The sequence below is a fragment of the Calonectris borealis genome, chromosome 1, assembly GCF_964195595.1.
Source record: "Calonectris borealis chromosome 1, bCalBor7.hap1.2, whole genome shotgun sequence".
NCBI classification, from domain to species: Eukaryota; Metazoa; Chordata; class Aves; order Procellariiformes; family Procellariidae; genus Calonectris; species Calonectris borealis.
This window is the reverse complement of record NC_134312.1, coordinates 175,699,013-175,718,908: the sequence shown is the minus strand read 5'-3', so window position 1 is coordinate 175,718,908 and position 19,896 is coordinate 175,699,013.

The following is a 19,896-nucleotide window of genomic DNA, read 5'->3' as shown; positions in this document are numbered from 1 at the left end:
TGAATCCCAAGGGTAAGGTCAGTGGTGCCTACCATGATCATGTTTGCCACAGCCCACCTGTCTGATCACCTGCGGTGTAGCAGGGGACTGGTCAGAGGAGGAGGGCCTGGGCTGATCCATGTCTGAATTCCTGTATGAAAAGTTACTGGGAGATCCATCGAAATAAGAAGCCAGGCTATTAGGTTATATGGCTTACTGGTGTCTCAGATCGCTTCGTTCATTGATGAGGTATGGGACTGGGCAGTGATTGACAAGCAATTGCAGCAACAAGTTGGTATTTTGAGAACAGCATTTAGAGAAAGACTGAAAAGTGCTTGACATTGTATTTGAGTATGGTTGATAATTGGTGATAACAATTGGTGATAACACTACCAACATGCCTCTTTTCTTTAAGCACTCAAGATGTATAGGAGTTAGGCATGTAAGTGACTTGTTTCAGGAAATACAGACAAAAGTGGACGTCTCAAGCAGAAAGTGAGTCGACCCCACTGGGAAAAACAATCTGTTAAGAACCCAAAACTCTTGGCAGGCAGCCCAGACCCATATCTTTTCTTAGACAGAATTCTTCACAATGAGCAACTGACGGGAATGCTAATAGAAATGAAAAAACCTGGATTGTGATACTGAAGCTTTTTATTTGAGACCCCAACTAATTGCTTACAGACATCTTAGTAACAAGTTGGGGCATTTACCTGTGCTTCAGTAAACAGTAAAACAACCACAAAAATAGTATATTCATTAGTCCCTGGGGTAGTAAAATATTATCATCTTCAATTTCAGTGTACATTTACAGTATCATTTGCAAAACAATTGTGTAGCGCACACACAAGACTTATTTTGGAACACACAGAACTCCTTGAAAATCACAGTATTAACTCCCTCATGCTTAAGGAACTAGTTTAACTGGGTGTGCAGCAAAGATTTCACAACATGGGGATTGTCAAAATTAAATTTAAAAGCTCAAGGACATCAAATTCCATACCACAAGTGTCAAATAAGTTTTAGAATGTCACAACAAAAATTCCAGGGTGAGTTCAGCACAAATTCTGTGCAATACACCAATATCATAACGATCTTTCCCATAAAAATAATTGGCAACAAATGCATCCTAGCAGGTCTCACAATCCCCATGCAACACAACACATTATTTGGATTGCAAGCATTGTGTAGGAACGGTGCCACACCCTGTGTATTTATCTGAGATTTCTACATTTACTCACACAATAGATTTTTCTCTTCATATTTATACAGTATTATTTACTTCAAGGGTGGCTTTTCCCTGCCTTTCAAACAGTTTTGGTGGGCTACATATTAGTTCACGTAATGTTCCGAAATAACAATAACTCCTCCAAAGCGATGCAGCTGTGGACTATAATGAAATACAGTTACAGACTGTAGTCAGCCCACAATGGGCTGAACATGGATTCTCCTGTCCTGTTTTACAGTGAAATAATGACTGGACTCCTTGCTAATGAGATTTTCGAACCCTTATGTTGTTTTCAGTATAGTTTGCATTCTATAGATTTGTAGTTTTGGTGATTACTATAGGCTTTTTGTATTGAAAAATACATTTGCACTGTTTAGGGATTTTTTAGAAATGTTTGTAAATTTATTAGTCCTGGCAAATTCTTCTGCAGTTCAGTTTTGATAAATGGTGTCTACAGTGGCTATTAAACAACAAACAAAGAAGAAAACTTCTTCATTCATTTTTATTTTGATTTAAACCTGCCTAATATAAGGCTATTTTTAATAAAATTATTGGTAACATCTAATTCTACAGCTAAGAGGAACTGATAAATTTACTAACTCTCCTAAAACTTTGGAGATGAGAAGGGAAGGAGGAAGGAGTATACATGGAATTTAAGTTGCTCTTTTGTAAGAGCTTATATTTGCTAACTATCTACTCAGATAGGCTATTTTGTTTCATCTGGAGCTTTATAATATTTTTGTACTTATCCTTACAGTGACAAGTAAAGACAAATCATTGCCTCTGTTATATAAATGGGGAATTTAGGCAAAGAGAGGGAGGGATAGAGGGATTTGTTCAAGGTCACCTGAGCAGTCTAAAATAATGCTGGAAAATGAATTTTTCTAGTCCCAAGTTAACAAGTTATTAAATCACATTTCCTCTCAGTGTGGTATTACACTCCAGTTTGAATTTGGGGGGTCTGTAGACTATTTTTGCTATTTGTATGAGGAAGGCATGCAGGAGGATGGAAAGGAGTGAAAGAAAGGTGTTGACAATAAAAAAAGGTCTTCTGTTACTGCTAAGGTATAAAAATGCGCCACGAATGTGTTTCATTTCATATGACAGAAAAGGCAGGACTACCTGGTAATACCTCATGGCGCAAAGTTTCTCTGTGCAACCAATGTGTACCAGTTCACCATCATGTACGAGGCACAAGTTCCCTTTCAGTCTGACGTTTGGTTATCAGCGTTAGTCTAAGCATGTCAGCGATCCATGTTCGAAACAAGGAAGTAAATTACTGCAAACAGATAATATTATTGCTACCTAATAATGAGGCCTTATTTAAACATAACAGGGCACATGAAAGCATGTGGGTGTGAATTCCCCTCCGAGAAGAGGGGCAGATCAGCTTTCATTCCCCACCTCTTCCCTCCCTTCACAGGAATGAGGAGTCACCATCAGGCTAAGAGTATATGGGCACAGTGATCCCACAACCTAGATCCTTTTCCTCTTCAGAGCATCCAAAGGCTAATCAAAGCACACACAAACTTTTCTTGTGATGCTTAATGATATATTTGTAACAAAGGTCCAGAAAGCACTCTGGGTTTGGGAGGAGAAAAGATGTGCAGCCTTGTACATTAAACATTAAATATTTGAACATGTTTGCCTTTCCTTTGTCCTCTTACCTTTCATATGCCATTTGTTTTCTGACAATGTGAACTGTATTTGAGGTCTTGTCAAGCCCTGGCTGTGTTTTTACAGAACCATGTGGACACAGATGGGGCCTGTGGATGCTTCTCAAGGAGTTGGGAGGGAAATTATTTCTCCTCTGTTTCTTAGAGGAGGAACTATACCCATATCCTCTCACATACTTCAGGTTTGGTTTTGTGATTTAGAGCTAACTTCTATATTTGAAGAGAAGAGGAAAAAAAAAAGAAAGAAAAAGAATTTAGTTCAGTTCTATGAATAACTGTGCACTTATAATTTAACAGCCCAATTCTGATCCCAGTAAAAGAGTAATTCCCTTGAAGTCAGTGAAATGGTGCTGGATTTACCTCAGGGCAGAATTTGGCCCCCCACTAGTGATCCAGCTATTAATAGCTTTGCATTGAGAAAAATCATTGAATAAAATAATTACCTGTCTTGTCAGTGGAACTGTTCTTTTTTTTTTTAAATGTCCTACATAAAATCCTTAGACCAAAATTCAAAGCTATGTAGAATAAATTAATTAATTAGGGAATTAATTGGGCCATGTTGCCTTTTTTAAAACTAAGCTGTGTTTTAGTTATATTTTGTTATGTGCCCAGAGGCTCCTGGGCATGGGTGGCCTATAAATACAAATGGATAACATATTATTATTAATAATAATAAAGGTACCACAACATAGTTTCGCTGCTTTTTCCATACAGCTCTTCGAGCAATCAGAGTGGAGGGGTAGTGAAGAAACAGCTGGGGCTGTGAGAAGACTCTGTGGAGAAGATTGTTTTGCCAACAGCGAGGACTATGTTTCAACTCAGTTTTTCCCTCCTCCTCCTCCTTCAGCCTCCTCCCCAGTCCTTCACAGACTTTTCATCTTCATTCGTGCTTGGCAGCATATGGTAGCTCCCATTTCCATCCTGTTTGCGTTCTCTCTGATGTGATTCCTGCAGGAGCTGATCTCAGGCAGCTCCTCCTTCCAGGTTCTTCTCTTCTCTCGGGCCTGAAAATCCTCCCGTCTACATTGCTTAACCCCAGCCCCACCATGCACGCACATGCTGCACGGAGTGAAATCCCATGGAACTGCAAAACCAATCTTTATCTTTCATTCTTCCCCTCTTTTTAAAGCTGCATGTTTTATTGTTTATCCAGCCTATATGAAAATATATCTTACATATATTTTTTTAAATACTTAAAAAGAATCTTTTGACTTTACCAATTCTTGATGTAAAAACCCACCTGGCATTTTGACAGCAAATGATTAAAAGCCTTTCTGAGTATTTTACAAGCAAATATGAATTTTAACAAGATAAGTAAACTTACAGAAATGAAATATTCTATTGTTGTCTAATGCTAAACCAGCTGTCAAGTTTGAGACACTTGCAGTTAGTGTAAGGAATGATTAGAATGAAGGTATGTTAAAAAGAAATACAGGCCAGGTTTTACTTATGTGTTGCAGATATAAAATTCAGATTTATAGATTCTTTGGATGACACTAGCAATAAAGTGGTGATTCTGTTCTGTGGTTTTACATTCTGCTCCACAGATTAGTATATATCATGTGCTTCCATTTGTGTCTCGAACATACCTGTTCTCAGGCTACTTCCAAGTCAAGGTATGGGAGGAACTTTGTTAAAAACAGTTGTTGTACACACTGGAGTAAATAACTGAAAAAAAGATTTTTTACAATCTTACGAGAGGAGACAGTGAGAGAAGAGCACATGGACTTGAAGTGCCAGTGGAGAGAGAAGCTGAGAGGTCAGGAACTTAAACAACTTCCTGAGGGGATGTGGGAAAGGAGTGAGAGGGATGGGCCACTGCTTAAATATGCAGATGAAAGGAATAAAGCCAATGATTAAAAGGAAGGACCCGGATGAGATGTCAGAGGTACACTGTGAAGCAGTAAGAGACGGTGAGACCTCTTCACCGAAGCATAGGGAACAATGACAGAACATGGTTGAAATAATAGCATTGATATTCTTCCCTCGCAATCCCTCCCTTTTTATCTGCTTCCTAATCATCGTGAATACCAGCGTCCTATCTGTCACTCAGGCCCATAATCCCAATGTCACTCATGACTAAGGTATGATTAACCTTCTAGCAATGTCTTCAACAAGTCTAGCAGTTTCTTGTTGCATAATATCTCTAACATACACATTTTCCACTCGCTCACATAGCCAGACACTTTTTGTTGGTGCTCACTGTCTTAACATTCACAAAGTTAAAAGTCTTTGATCTTGATAAATGCTTCCTTGGCCTCTTGTACCCCTCCGAAGTGCTGCATTTTTGCAAAAATGAGTGCTAGCTCATTTTTGGCCAGCCCTCTTCAGTGGCTTCCTCCTCTCTTTTCAATGAAAGTTTAAGTATTTCTTTTCGTCTCCAAAGCCCTGCACAATCTTCTCTTTCATTTAATTCTCAGAGGTTGACCAAAGGTGCCGGTTCACACAGTGTTATATTTAAAAAAAAAAAGCTTATCATACTTATGAATATTGTTTTATTCTTTCCTTGTATTCCCCTATCTGTCAATATCTGTCTGTGATCCATCTATATGTTGTAAGCACTTTTTGATGGGTCTGGGATTTTTGTGCCATTTTTATGTAGAGTGTTTAACACATTGAAGTGCTCATCTGTGTCTGCAGTTCTTAATCAGTATGTTACTATAATTATAACATCCATACAGTAAAATATAGTATCACACAGTACCACAATACAACAACATTTAACTCTACAGAGCAACACCAAAGCAGGAAAATGAAAGCAGCAAGGGGAAAAGCTGAAGAGGGACCTGTCAGTGATCAGAGCTAATCTGGAGATAGAGATTAAAGGAAGTCTGAGGCGAGGGAAAGAATCAAATTGTGTATGTGGGCATCCTGGTTTAAGGCAGATGAACAGAAGATTTTTCTTTATAGTTGTCCCTCATACCAAACACCTCCAACAGTAAATTGTGTCATCCACAAGATTTAGTTCTCTGCATGAGACCTTAAGAGCTGAGGTAACAGAATAGATGGTAGAAACCAGAACCTACTTGAAGACAGATTGTTCTCAGGATGTGCTAGCTTTTCTGTAGTGCTGTTTTAGTATCACTTCTCTAATTTTGGTGCTATCTTTTTGGCTTATGAATAGCACTGTCTCTATGCCTGTGACAGAAGCATGATGTGGATCAGAAGATTACCTAAATTCATTAATATTAACGTGTTATTTTACAACAGTTTGAATGAAGCAAAGTTTGCAAGCAGATATACAGCACTTACAACTCTAGATGCGTTAGTCCTGATTGCTCTGAATGCACCTTTATACCAGGTGATGTTTTGAATCATATTGTTTTCATATAAGTCTCATATTAAAATGCCAGTCTTGAAAAATATCTAAGGAGTTTGGTGATAACATTGGATTTCCCAAGCTGTGATGTTAGTATCTAAGACAGAGCATCTCTCAATTTGCTTACTCCTTTTAAGTAAGTTTTTCTGCACAGTCATATAATCTCATCTTCCCACCCAAGTTCAATAAATTGGACCAAATGAAAAGCTGGGAGTAAAACACTGTTCCATATGCATGGGTATGGGGGAATCTGATCTATGAAGGCCAATGTTGTTCTCTTTGTGAGCATGGAAAATCCATTTCTATATTTATGACCAAAAATATCAAAACACTTTATACATTAGACTTCTCATTTTCCTGGTGAGGTATTGGAATTCACATTCTGAAGACAGCAAAATGAAGAGATTGGGATGCTGAATGAGTACATGGCTTAAATACACAGAAGTCTCGGGGAGGTTCACTATCTCATATAGGCAATTAAAGTCTGAGCTAACCCCACAGACCGTGTTCATGGACCTGTATCCAAAGTATCTCTAAAAGTTAGGCTGAGTTCACAAATCTCAGGGAAATGTTTGCAAATTTTACACTAAGAACAGCTGGAATCTGATATCTCTCTACAGCACCCTATCCCAAGGTTAATTCTCTGGCTCTAACTTGAGAGCTGCTGGTACTACCCCATATCAAAAGAGGCCAAAATGAAAAAAAAAAAAGAGGTCAAATGTCTCAGTGTTCTTGTCATTATTGGAATGTGTACATCAAGCCACTAGTATATATTCTTTTCCGTGACCTTGTTCTGCATCACAACTCTACACATCTTTTCAAAACCTGTGATTTTTTTCTATTTGGGAAACAGTAAAACCTGTGTGAAGAGGAATGTGAGGCACTGTCTTCAGACACTATGTTTAAATTCATAGTTGGCCTAATTTTAGTTTATAAAATTCCTTTGAGAAACTAAAATTTAATATGGGAAGGTGTGTATAATGTAACTATTACAAAGAAATTCAGACATTACTTCGATATCCTGGAAGACAGATTTTGAATTAAGCAGAATGCATGCAATAAAAATGTTACCAAAATGATTAGCATAAGTAACTGAAAAAATCTGATTATAAGAAGGCAAAGTAGTTTAACACATGACCACATTCATAAGTATGAAATATTATAATTCCATTGTCTATTCTTTCTGTGAAAAGTTAGCTCCTTCAGGAATGTCTTAATGAATAATAAAACTGACTTGATTTTCCCACTGCAGTCAACTTTGCTGTCAGGCTATTAATGATTCATAATGACTGTATGCTTAATAGTTTTATGCCAGATAAAAGCCGTCCAACAGAAGCAAGTAGCCAGTGTCACTTCTGCAACTGCTCTCTTGATATTTTCAGTAATATTGGTAAAAACAATCTCTAAAAATGCAGAACAGCTGAGTTACAATGGGAAAATGGTTTTAAATCACTCAATAACATCAGTGCTGAAGTCATATAAAATTCTATATTACATTACCTCTGCTGTAGAAGAAAACACAGAGGACTAGATTGCATGCTGTTCGTAAAAAATGGCATATTTTCCTATTCATATCGTTTCATATTCTCGGATATTTTATTTTCATAATGCAGTGATTTGGATAACACAACTAGCCAATGCTTAAATGAGAATACAATGTGTACTCTGAGAATAGCTGAGCAGAATAACACTCAAATCAGTTCTGCACAAGATGATAAACACCCAGACTGCTCTGAAGCTGTAGGAGTTTATCTACTGTATATGTAAATGTTTTTCTGTGCTTTGAGGAAAGCCTTTGCAAGAACAATGTCCTTTAACAAAGGTCTAAAAATGCATGTGAAAGCCAAACATAATAACATTGTTATTCTGCCACTTATTAACAGAACAACGGGTCTTACAACAATTAGATATGAATATTGCAAACTGAATTTAATATTAAGCTGTCTTTGAAATGCCACTTTGCAGCAGGTTTTCAAATGCTTAAAGCACAGCAGGAGGCTAACTCCATCTTCAAATATTAAATCAAAACCTTTTTTAAACCTGATAAATCTTTCTGAAAGCAAGTTCTCCTATTCAAGAGAGAATTATTAAACTATCAAGCAAGAAAACTAAACCTCGCAGCCTATTCTTGGCACATGGTATGTACCCACAATGATTAAAAACAATAATGAAAAGGATTAATAACATTTTAGAATAGTGTCTGAGAACATTCTTAACCAAACACAGGGTATAAACTGCTAATAAGTCCAGTGAATTGGAAACAGCACATACTCAAACATGGTCCCACTCCTTCAGCTAGAAATCTCTCTTTAAATACAAGTCAGTCAGAAACGTTGCGTTCGCTGATCCCTACAGCCAGTTACATGCCATTGAAAAGATCAAAGATCTCCAGGAAATGGTAAATGCAAGGGCACCTCGCTGAAGAACACCATAGAAGAATCAGAGAGACACATTCTGTGCTTGAATACCTGCTCCTAATAGCAGCAGGAACTGTATGCAGTCTTGATATATTTGGCCCATATTAGTGACAGAAACCACTTATTAAGCTATATAAAACAATACATCTCACAGAATTCTGTCCAATCCACTTTTTAATGTCCCAAGTGAAAAAGCTTCCCTTGGAAGATAGCCTAATAGAGACAACTGACAGGAAATATACCTGGTTATTTTGCCTGCATTTATCTTTTTTTTTTTTTTTTTTTGCAGCCTTAGCTTAGTTGCACCAGGATTTGTATCAGCCAATTCTTCTCCATCCCTGGCAGGGCAGTTCCAGGACACTTTTAATGCGTTATGTTCTTCCTTCAAACATTGCTACCTAAGTCTCCACATTTAGCTTACTAATTTCCACCCCCGCCACCCAGAGTCAACAACTTCTTGTTTCCCAATTACTTTGGCTCTTTCCAAACTGTAATTCTGATAATGAGACACCCAGGAAGGAATGCAGTACTGTGGATGGGATCACACCAGAGTCCTAGTGAAAAGGAGTACTATCTTCATACTCTGTGGTGAGGTGCTTCATTCCAAAACGGATGGCATTTTTTGCCTATCACATCATATCACAGTTCAATTTCACATTTAATGTGCTTCTTCACCCCACATAAAATCCTTTCAGTTTCTGTCTTCTGTACAGTATTGATATTTCAGATTATTTTGCTTTTGTTAATTCACACCAGCTCAGCATGTAACTGACTTTGCTGTTTTCTATCCTGATCTCTCTGGGATGCCTTTTATTACTCTTCTGTCCTTGTCATTAATCCTTTCAATGAATTTAGTGTCCCTTCCAAATTATTAATGTGAAGGTTAGATAGTAGACTGAACCTAAAACCCACCAATATTCCATATGATATTTCCCCGCATCAGAAAAAAATGACATCAATTAGTTGTCACATACATAATTTTCACGGAGATCGTAATTCACATAATAATGGTCCTGGCTGAAAATATTTTCTCTACTGTTTTTTGTATATGAAACGAAAATTTGCATGCATTTCATCTACTGTTCTCTTTTCTTTCCTTTGGACTATTTCCATAGCACCACAATATATCTCTGTGATTACTCTGCATGTGTGACCTCAAGCAACTTACCACCGTTGTTTCCAGATTAGGATACAGGCAGGCACATGTCTTGGAGGAGGGCAGCAGGCTCTGGATTTGCCTCTCAGCTGATAGCTGCTGCCTCCCAGGTGAGAATGGTGTCAACCGAGAGGTTTTTGTTTTGCTCCAGAGAAGTTTTTTGTGCAGGGAGGCACAGTCTCAGTGGCCACATACTAGCCGAGCCTGCTGTGCTGTTGCGTGAGGGCTTCTCCACGTCTTCTCCAGGTTTAAGCTCACCTGCCTGATTTTAGGCTGGGGCAGAGGAGATGCTCAGGCAGCCAACAGTGATCTCATCTGGGGGAAGTGGAAATAACAGCAGCATGTTTTATAACCCTGTTCACACTGAATAAATATCAATATACAATTCAGCTCATTTTCACATGATAGAGATCTTTTGAGTGTAGGGGCCCAAGACCACTCAGGATGCCCAGGATTTAGGACTGCCCTTGGTGTTCGTATACACAAATATAGACTCATCCAGTACCTGTAACCTGATAATGTTCAGAATTTATAGACTTCAGCAAGCTGCCTCCACTCCCAGTGTCAGTACTAACAGGAATATCTGACTGTATAAATATTTAATGTCATTTGTTTACAGTATTTCATGCTCATGAATAGGTGCAGGAGGCTGTTAGGACGTAAGTATCTTCCCCTCAAGTATCCCCCTACTTTCTCTATAGCGTCTCTCTTCTTAATACACTTATAAACCCTTTGTATTGCCTTTGACATTCCCTGACTTTATGAACATATTGTGTGTATTTGTTTTCACCTCTCCTTTTTACAAGTGTCATGGATTATCTCTCAAGAGCTAAGCTAGCAGTTTTAAGTTTTTTATCTCCTCCTGTTTGGTGGTCTGCAGCAGAAGTTCATTGTTATTATTTCTTTTTATTTATTTATTTGTTGCAAATAACTTTATGCAAAAAATGTTGCTGTCAGAGCAGTCTTCCCGTCTGAAATTGTGGCATTGGCACTGTGTTTTGACATATTATGTTACTCTCCAGTATCTTCTCTTTTCACCTTTCCACTTGAGGGGACACCTTCGATTTTATTTCACTTACAAGAATCACTCCACTCTGTTTCAGCTATGCCCACCATTTCAGAATTAATAAATGCATTTCATTTGTCTTGTCTGTTTTTTTACAGATATTTATAAACACTTAAGTTTGTTGATACGTTATGTGTTTCAGAGTAATTCCATCTTCCTCCATACTTTCTTCTGTGAGAGTTTTACACTGGATGCAATATGACTCCTTGCAAATGTCAGATCTAATTTTAGGACTACCATCCCACTTCATTCCTACAATCAAACCAAGCAAAACCAAACCAAACCAAACCAAACCAAACCAAAATAAAGAGCATTGTTAGAAATCTCAATTGAATCAGATTTTTTTTTTAATGTTTGCTTAAATTGAAGCCTAAATAAAGCAAGCAAGTTTCTTACTCATCCATAAATTTGTTGTCTACTTTTCATAGCCTTCAGCACTGACCTCCCCCTTTTCTTACCTGCTCCTAATACCGAAAGAAAACTTGCAATCATTAGTATTGGTCTATTTTCAATTCTCTTCTAAAACTCCTGAACTTATTCAGGTTATACTCCACAAAGCACAATCATGCGTGTCTGAGTTGTTCTGGAAATTCCCTGGCATTATTTAGGAAACCTCTCATTTTTTATTATGATGTCATTAGCTGGGTATCTGGAGGTGGATGATGCTACCCTTTCCTGCCCAAACCCTGAGTCATTTTTTTATTTTCTGAAGGGCCAACAAAAAGATTAGAGTCTCTGTTCTCTGTCAGTATTTGTCTTTTAATTATTTTGGGGGCTTCTATTGTCTCACAAGGTTGTCTCAATATGATTACCTTTTCAGTGACAAAATACTTATTGGAGTGACCAAGTTTAAAATGTTCTATATGTGATCTCTTCATTTTCCTTTTTTTTGCATCTATCATATCTTATTTCTTGACCACTACCTGTCTTAATGTCTTTTGGTCATCATCATGCCATTTGCCTGGTTTGGCTTCTTTTGTCTTTCCCACATTCTTCAACTGTCTTGTACGTCTCTGAACCACTCTCTTCTCAAAGGAAACCAAACAACAGATACAGGTGGGGTTAGCATTCATGCCGTTTAACTTTATCTCATCAAAAAGTTAGATGTTTAGGCTAACTGAATTGTCTTAACTTCCTCTGTTGTTAACCCAGAAAGAATGACACTTCCAGCCTGTCATATAATCCATACAAGTTTCTAACCTAGGTGGAATAAATCAGCTTCTGAGATTTGCTCTGGACATCTCCAGCTCTTTCCATTACTCTTGAGAGAGAATGGAAACTGACTTTAACTAGATGCCTCCCATACAGATAGCTGAATTTAGAAGAGGCACCTTTTATGCTTCCCATTTTCCCTAAAATCTGACATTCAGCAAAACTTACCTTATATAGCAAGACACGAATATGTTCTCTCATGCGTTTGAAATCTACTGTCTGTCATTTGACAAAGGTTTTAAAAAAATGTAGATGGTTGTGGTGCTGTCTGCCAGATGAACATCAGCATTCATTAATTCACCTTTGGAGTTCTCATTCTTTTCCTCACTTCCAACCTCCCCTGCCTGTCTCCTGGAAGCAGGACATCTGGCAACAAAGTGGAAATATTAGATCCTGAAGAAGTCACAAAATAACACACTGGGTGAACCAAAGTATGAAATAGAAATGTACATAATAAACCTTTTGCTTGCTTTTGTTAGGGATAAATTACAGTTAGTGTGTTTGGCGTCATTTGTGGTTTGATGTAGACTTGGAAAAATAACAGTTCTAGGCAGCATGTGGGGCCACGTTTCCTAAGCAGTTTAGTGTTTGGTAGCTGTTAGGTGTCAGCTGTGATGAATTTGATACGGGCACTGGTGGTGGACTTTACCTGAGTGGGAGAGGTGAGTTCCAGCATCTTGGAACAGAGAGGTCTTAAAGCACTGATCCTCTATATCCTGAACAACTGTTTTAACAGTCTGATTATCATATATACATGGGTAGCACTATAACACTTTTTAAAAATTAAAATAGTAATTCAGTTGTCCGTAGGTGGTTTTCAATGTGTATAACTTTAACCATTTAGGAATTAGAGCCTACATGACTAGATTAGTCTAGGTATCCTTTTATAGGGAATAGAAAAAAATATCCAAAACACAATTCACTGCAGATTTCACACATGCAAAGTGAAATAAATCATCTTCCAGAGATGCTCTCTCCACCAAACATGGAAAAATCCACCTTTTAAATACTCAAAGTTGGAGGGAATAAATATCATGCTATAAAAAAAAAAAAAGAACTCGGATGTCTGAGCAGGGAAGGTAGTTTTGTGCCTACTATTTGTTTCATGTACACATGCTTTTCAAGGCTGTGAAAAGGCCCTTTAAACTAGAAGACAAGATTTCATGTATCTTTCCCATGTTGTCTGTTGGCTGCCCTGGGAATCCTCCTTCACAGTGGTTTTATTACAGGACTGTCAGAGCACCCTCTCCAGCAAGCCCCTGTTCCCAACTAGGAGCAGACACTGAAGCTTTGGTCCTTGCAGAACTCAAGAGTAAAGAGACACAATGCAGTCAGGGGTGCAAATAAGCAAACAAAAAGGTTAAACAAACAGGCATTAGATAGAGAGGTAAGCCTGTTACAAAGCTTGTGAATATTTCAACAGTACCACTATACCTAAGTGGGGGTACTGGTGGATGAAAAACTGGACATGAGCCGACAATGTGCGCTCGCAGCCCAGAAAGCCAACTGTGTCCTGGCCTGCATCAAAAGAAGCGTGGCCAGCAGGTCGAGGGAGGTGATTCTGCTCCTCTACTCTGCTCTGGTGAGGCCCCCCCTGGAGTACTGCGTCCAGCTCTGGAGCCCTCACCACAAGAAAGACATGGACCTGTTGGAGCGGGTCCAGAGGAGGGCCACAAAAATGATCGGGGGGTGGAACACCTCTCCTGTGAAGAAAGGCTGAGAGAGTGGGGGTTGTTCAGCCTGGAGAAGAGAAGGCTTTGGGGAGACCTTATTGCAGCCTATCGGTACTTAAAGGGGGCTTATAAGAAAGATAGCAGCAAACTTTTTAGCAAGGCCTGTTGTGACAGGACAAGGGGGAGTGGTTTTAAACTAAAAGAGGGTAGATTTAGAGTAGATGTAAGGAAGAAATTTTTTACAATGAGGGTGGTGAAACACTGGCACAAGTTGCCCAGAGAGGTGGTAGATGCCCCGTCCCTGGTAACCTGTAAGGTCGGGTTGGACGGGGCTCTGAGCAACCAGATCTAGTTGAAGATGTCCCTGCCCATGGCAGGGGGGTTGGAATAGATGACCTTTAAAAGGTCCCTTCCAACCCAAACTATTCTATGATTCTATGATTCTAACCCTCTATTTCAGTCCAGGTCAGTTCCCAGCAACCGCAAACCACATGAAGGGAGGAATCACACAAGGACACATTGGAACACAAGGACAGCCATTGGGAAAGAAAGTCCTCGCTTGTCATGATCACAAGCCTTACCAAGGTTAGAGGCAGAGCAGCACCAGTGATTGACACAAATTCTTCACTCCTTCTCTTTTATAATGGATCTCCTCTGGATCGACAGCTGTGGCAAACACGGTGCTGCTGGTAGAGAAATGCAGGTGCTTAAGAAAGGAGTGAGCAGTAATACAGACATCTGTTTGGTTGGGTCTCGTGGAAGATCTATATAAGCCGCTTGGAACACACAGCCAAGCCTTGAGCAAACATTTCAGTGATGCAGCCAAGTGACATCTAGAGATTCAGTACATTGGACTGAGAAATATCCTTACCTCAGCAGCATTTGTTTATAACTTAGGCATAATGTATGATGCAGTTTCTGAGCTGTGTGATTTATCCAAACATCTAAAAAAAAGACATAACATTGCCAGAAGCTTATTCTGGGGTGTCAAAGCAGATTCAGGTTTTTGCATCAATGGCTGACAATCCTGGCTCTTTCGCTGAAGAGGCTGTCAGTGCTTTTCAGAACATGTTCTTAAAAAAAAAATCTCTGCACTAGGGGAAATGTCTTAAAAGCAGTTACGGAGAATTTTCTGGGAGTCTTGAAAATAACATATATTGCGAAATGCTTTTCACAAGGGCATTGAAAATTAGCACTGCTCTGTACAGTGTTTCTTGCAGAAAATCACACAATGTGATTACATACCTCTTGATAGGAGGTGTCAGCTCCTGTGTTACGGCCAAATTCTAACCTGGATAATTACCTTCTGCTTATCTAAATTCCCCTCACAATTTCAGCTGAATAAGATCTATTGTTTTACTTCACACCCTAAAACGCTGAGAAGTGCAGTGTTAGTGTACTTCTAACGAGGAGTGGCTGCATTTTGGTCATTACTTTTGTGAGAATTTTCACTTTCAGAGAATACTGGGCAAATTATCATTGTATAGAAACTTGATGTAGAATTTTTTTTTAACATCAGAAACGGGAAAACTTGTAGCTAAAGGAAGTCACTATTAGGTAGAAAGCCTAAAAGGCTTGATGTCTTTCAAGGAAATGAGAATTATATATATATACACACATATATATAAAATTCATAATTAATATATTGTATTATATATATAAACATATAGTCTATGCATTCAGAACAGAACCAAATTTATCTTTTAAAAACATCTTTTCTTCTGAAGCAGACTAAAAATTATGATAGAAACTTCCCTGATTTTTCCCTCTCTCAAATTTACAGTTTACATTCACATAATTTGCAAAGTCTTTCAGAGCCTTTTGCTGCTATACAGTTGGCTAAGTCAGAGCCAAACAGATGAAACAGGTGAGGCCTATGCTTTATCAGCAGTCATGTCAATTAAATCTTATATATTGCTGGGCTTTAATCTAGAACTTTCTCAATTCAGCAGATGTTTATGTTTATTAACTTGAATGCCAAGGCTACTGATAGCCGTTTGTTGCCCTCCACCTTTTTTTTAAGAGAAAATATATTTCACAGAAGCTTCATTTGTGGTAGTGACTTGAAGTAAGTATACATAAACATAAATCCTTCAGACAAATGAGAAACTGATTTCTGAATGCAATTCTTTTACTCTTATTAAAAAATAAAGAAAGAGAGAGAAACAAAATCTGATAGAAAGCAACAAACAAACTTGTTTTTTGTAGTCACATCATGTACCCTGGGTTAGGTCTTTTTCCTTCAGTCAGCCCGGTCTTCTGACGTCTGGCAACAAATTCCCATTTATACATACTTTTGTGCTTCATCCTCCTATCTTACAAAATCACAGTTAGGTTTTCTGTTCCAGTTCAGAAAGGCCAGAGGTTATCAGATGAAAAAGGTGTAGGGTAAAAAAGGCCATCAATCATGTAAATAAAAATCCTTGTGGAAAAGGACAGACTTTAGGATGCAGAAGTAGCCTTTGTTTTGGCATTTTGGTGCTCTACTTCAGTTTTAGCTGCTGCTTTCACATATTTTTGAACTATTGCACGTTATATTGAATCCCAACTCTCAACCATGTTAGTACAACCAGCTACTGAACTGATTTTAGTATTGAGCACAACATTTATGTATAAGAACAAGTGGGATATAGTACCAAGAATGTTCTAAAGAACAGAGTTTTCAACTCAACAACTTGGGTAAATGAAAAAATAAACAAAAAAGCATTAAAAAATATCTAAGTTTTCCTTTAAGGAAAGTAGTCTCAGATCTAGGCACCAAAAATTTTGGAAATTAAAGTCATATTCTATCTGCTAGAAGTTACCAATTATAAAACACCTAACTTTACTGCATTTAGCACAATAGGAACAAACCTCAGAATTATGAGCTTAGCCTGTAAAAGAACTGCTTCAACGTTCAAAATACATGAACTTTCATCCTCACATAAGTTGTGGACACTACTGTTCTGGGACAGAATTTATGTTATGTGAACTTTATTTAGCCTAACTACATTACCCAAATCAAATTAAGTCAAGTCTCCAAAGACAAATTTAAAAGTTTACACATATTCCTCACTTGACTTTGTTACACAGTTGAGTTTGTTAGTAATTAAATGCTGACAGGAACATCCAATTTAAATGCAAAGGACCAGAGTGTAAGTAGCTACTGAATATGCAAAAAGAGGCAAACAAAGGGGAAAAAAAAAAAGAAAAATATTTAGGTACATTTTTAGATATTCATTTAGTAACAAATGGGCTAATCTATGAAGGCCATTGCCCTTTGACTCTTGCATAAATTAATAAATCTGTAATAATGTTTTGTGATCTTGTGTCACAGCACAAGCCCTCCCATTTCTTCCTAGAAAAGCCAACTGTAAGTGGTAGGTTTAGTTTCCTGGATGCACCTTCCTGAGATGACATGGCAATGCAGCCATGGAAGGGAACTTCTTATCCATACGTAGCTTATTCTTAAGGCTTATGCAGAAGAGATAAAGCCGAATGCCTTTCCAAAATATACGTCTGCTGAGATTGTTAGTAATCTGAATCTGGACCTATTCAGATTTCCCAGTATAGAAGCTCTTTTGTGCATTCTCTGCCCCCACACTCTAATTTTTACAATGGAGTGGTCTTCCTCAAATCCTTTAAAAATAACAAAAGTAACCCTGCCTGCTAGTCCCCATGTTCGTAACTGGTCATTGGTTAGGTTCCAGACCCTGATTTTTCCTTCACACACCTGACTATGTGTAAAGAGACAAAGTTAATGATATTGCTACTAGGCCAAGTCAGGCGAATAATTTTATCTACATTCAGTTCGCCAGCTGTAACATATTTCTTTACCTTACTGGGAATATTATAAGGCTAAATTAATTTAAAATCTGTGAGATGCTGAGAATGCACAGCGATGAGTTCCAAAGAAAACCCAATTAAATAAAGAAGCTGAGTGTGTGAACCACTGCTAACCAGTGTTTCTTATACCACTCCACTACCGCCCCAGGATAGAAAATAAAACTGGACAACAGGTAAAGAATTATATGTGCTATATACCCTTTGCTGAGACTTACAGCGAAGTTCTTAGGCTCCAGTAAGTGTTCTCATTCCCACAGTCTCCATAAGGTCAAAGTGGTTTTGCACAATTCTTAATGACAGAGTTTCCTAACCAAAGCAACCTACTTAGGTATCTCAGAATGATGGGTGGGTTATGATTTAGTAGTTACGGGTTTCAGCAGCACCTAAGTAAAACATTGTTTGTTGTTTATAGTTACTTTTCTCTTAAATGGAAAATTATATTCTCCCAAAAAGACTAAGTTATTGGTATTATTCCAACACAGTACTGACTGACATATGCCAATTTACTTGTCATCATATTCAACATGCCAGTATTAACATTTTCCTAACTGATTTAGAATTTTTCTCACAAACCAAGTTTTAATAGCACCTCCTTAGGGCTATGAACATGTATTTACTACATGATGGGATGAAAAAATAAAAGAAAATCCACATTTATTCATTATCATATCTATAATTTACGTTAGGTAAACTGGAAAATGCTTTCAAGAATCAACTAACATGAAAAGCATATTTGATAAACATGAATCCTTTTTATAATTTATATTCTGTTTTTCCAGGTTTCTGCAATATGTTCTGACTTATATCAGACTATGTTATGATTTAAATATAAAGATTTTTTTTAACTAATCATAAAAACCTAGCTCAAGTGAGATCCTCTAAAAAGACAAGAAGGCATTTAAATACATAACTGAAAATGTTCAGAATTTTAGATGCACGCATAGAGAATTGAAAGTGGATGTACCCTATTTCCAGGTTTCAGCAATGGAAAACAGGTATTGTATGTGCACTCATTTATTAAGCTTTCTTATCTATCTGCCACCATCAGCTCACTGCATCAGATCCAGCAAGTAGTTAAAGTCCTAACTTCCAACTTCTTTCAATTTAAGAACAACAGAAATTTAGAAGCCTCAATGTTTTTTTTTTTAATATGGAGCAATACAGAACACTTTTTAAAACTGTGGAAACCATAAAAGCAAAGGAAGAACAAAAGGACTTGCAAAAAGTGTATACACTTGCGTATTATCATTCGTGTAAGTGCTTCATAATTTGCAGAAGCTGAAGTATTGATATTTGATTCATACCTGGAAGGGAAGGAACACTTTCCTGTGTTTAGCTGCCTTTGGGAGCAGCAGTAACACACTCGGGTCCCTGGGCTTTACTTCAGGTTAGTGGAACACTTTGAACCAGCCACTGTCAAAACCACTTGATTGGCTGCTCAGCGTAACCTCACATGCAACAGTGTGCAACCAGCCAATCACCATGCAAAATATTAACAAGGTCATAGTAGTGTAACACACTCCTATAACTCAGAGATTACAAAAGACATTAAAATTCTGATGCCCCATTCATAAGGAAAAGATTGTAATGAGAACAGAGAATGGCACAACATTAATTCATTGTGTGACAAAGAATATAATGAGAATGGGAAATAGTACAAACATAACTCATTCTTGTTACAGCTTTAAGATTGTAATGTCATGGTTCATATCACATACTTAGGAAGAAAGGTATGGCGGAAGAAGAGTTGCGATATTAAACATAGTTAATCTGAACGCAGTACACATTATTATATATGCAATATAATTAAAAAATGAAATATTATTTAGAAATGGTTTGTTAAAATTGTTATAATTTCTCCATACATTTTTGTTAACATTTTATTAATACTGTTGATATGAAGGGTTGAAATGTGTGTGTATACTTATTAATATAGAGCTGTCCTCAAAATCTTTTTACTCATGTATATCTTTAGAAATCAATTACAATTAAAAATAAAAATATTGAGGACAGCATCTGTGTCTCTCATGACACACATTACGAATCTGCCAAGACAGAGGAAGTCATGTTTAGTCATTTTGCCTGATACAGTGAAATGAAATAAAGTCATAAAACAAGTGATGTATTTACCTCCTGAATTTATTGAATAATTTTAGTTATTGCTTATCTACCATTCACTCAGTGATGTGCAATATCTTACCTAATGTAGTAGACTTTATTGAAGCATTTAACTGATAACACATTAAAAATTTTTGACCATCCGCCTGAGAGTTTGCCAAAGCACAAAGCAACTTGTTTCGTTCATTAGGCGCTATGCAAGATCACCAAATCAATACATTTTATTT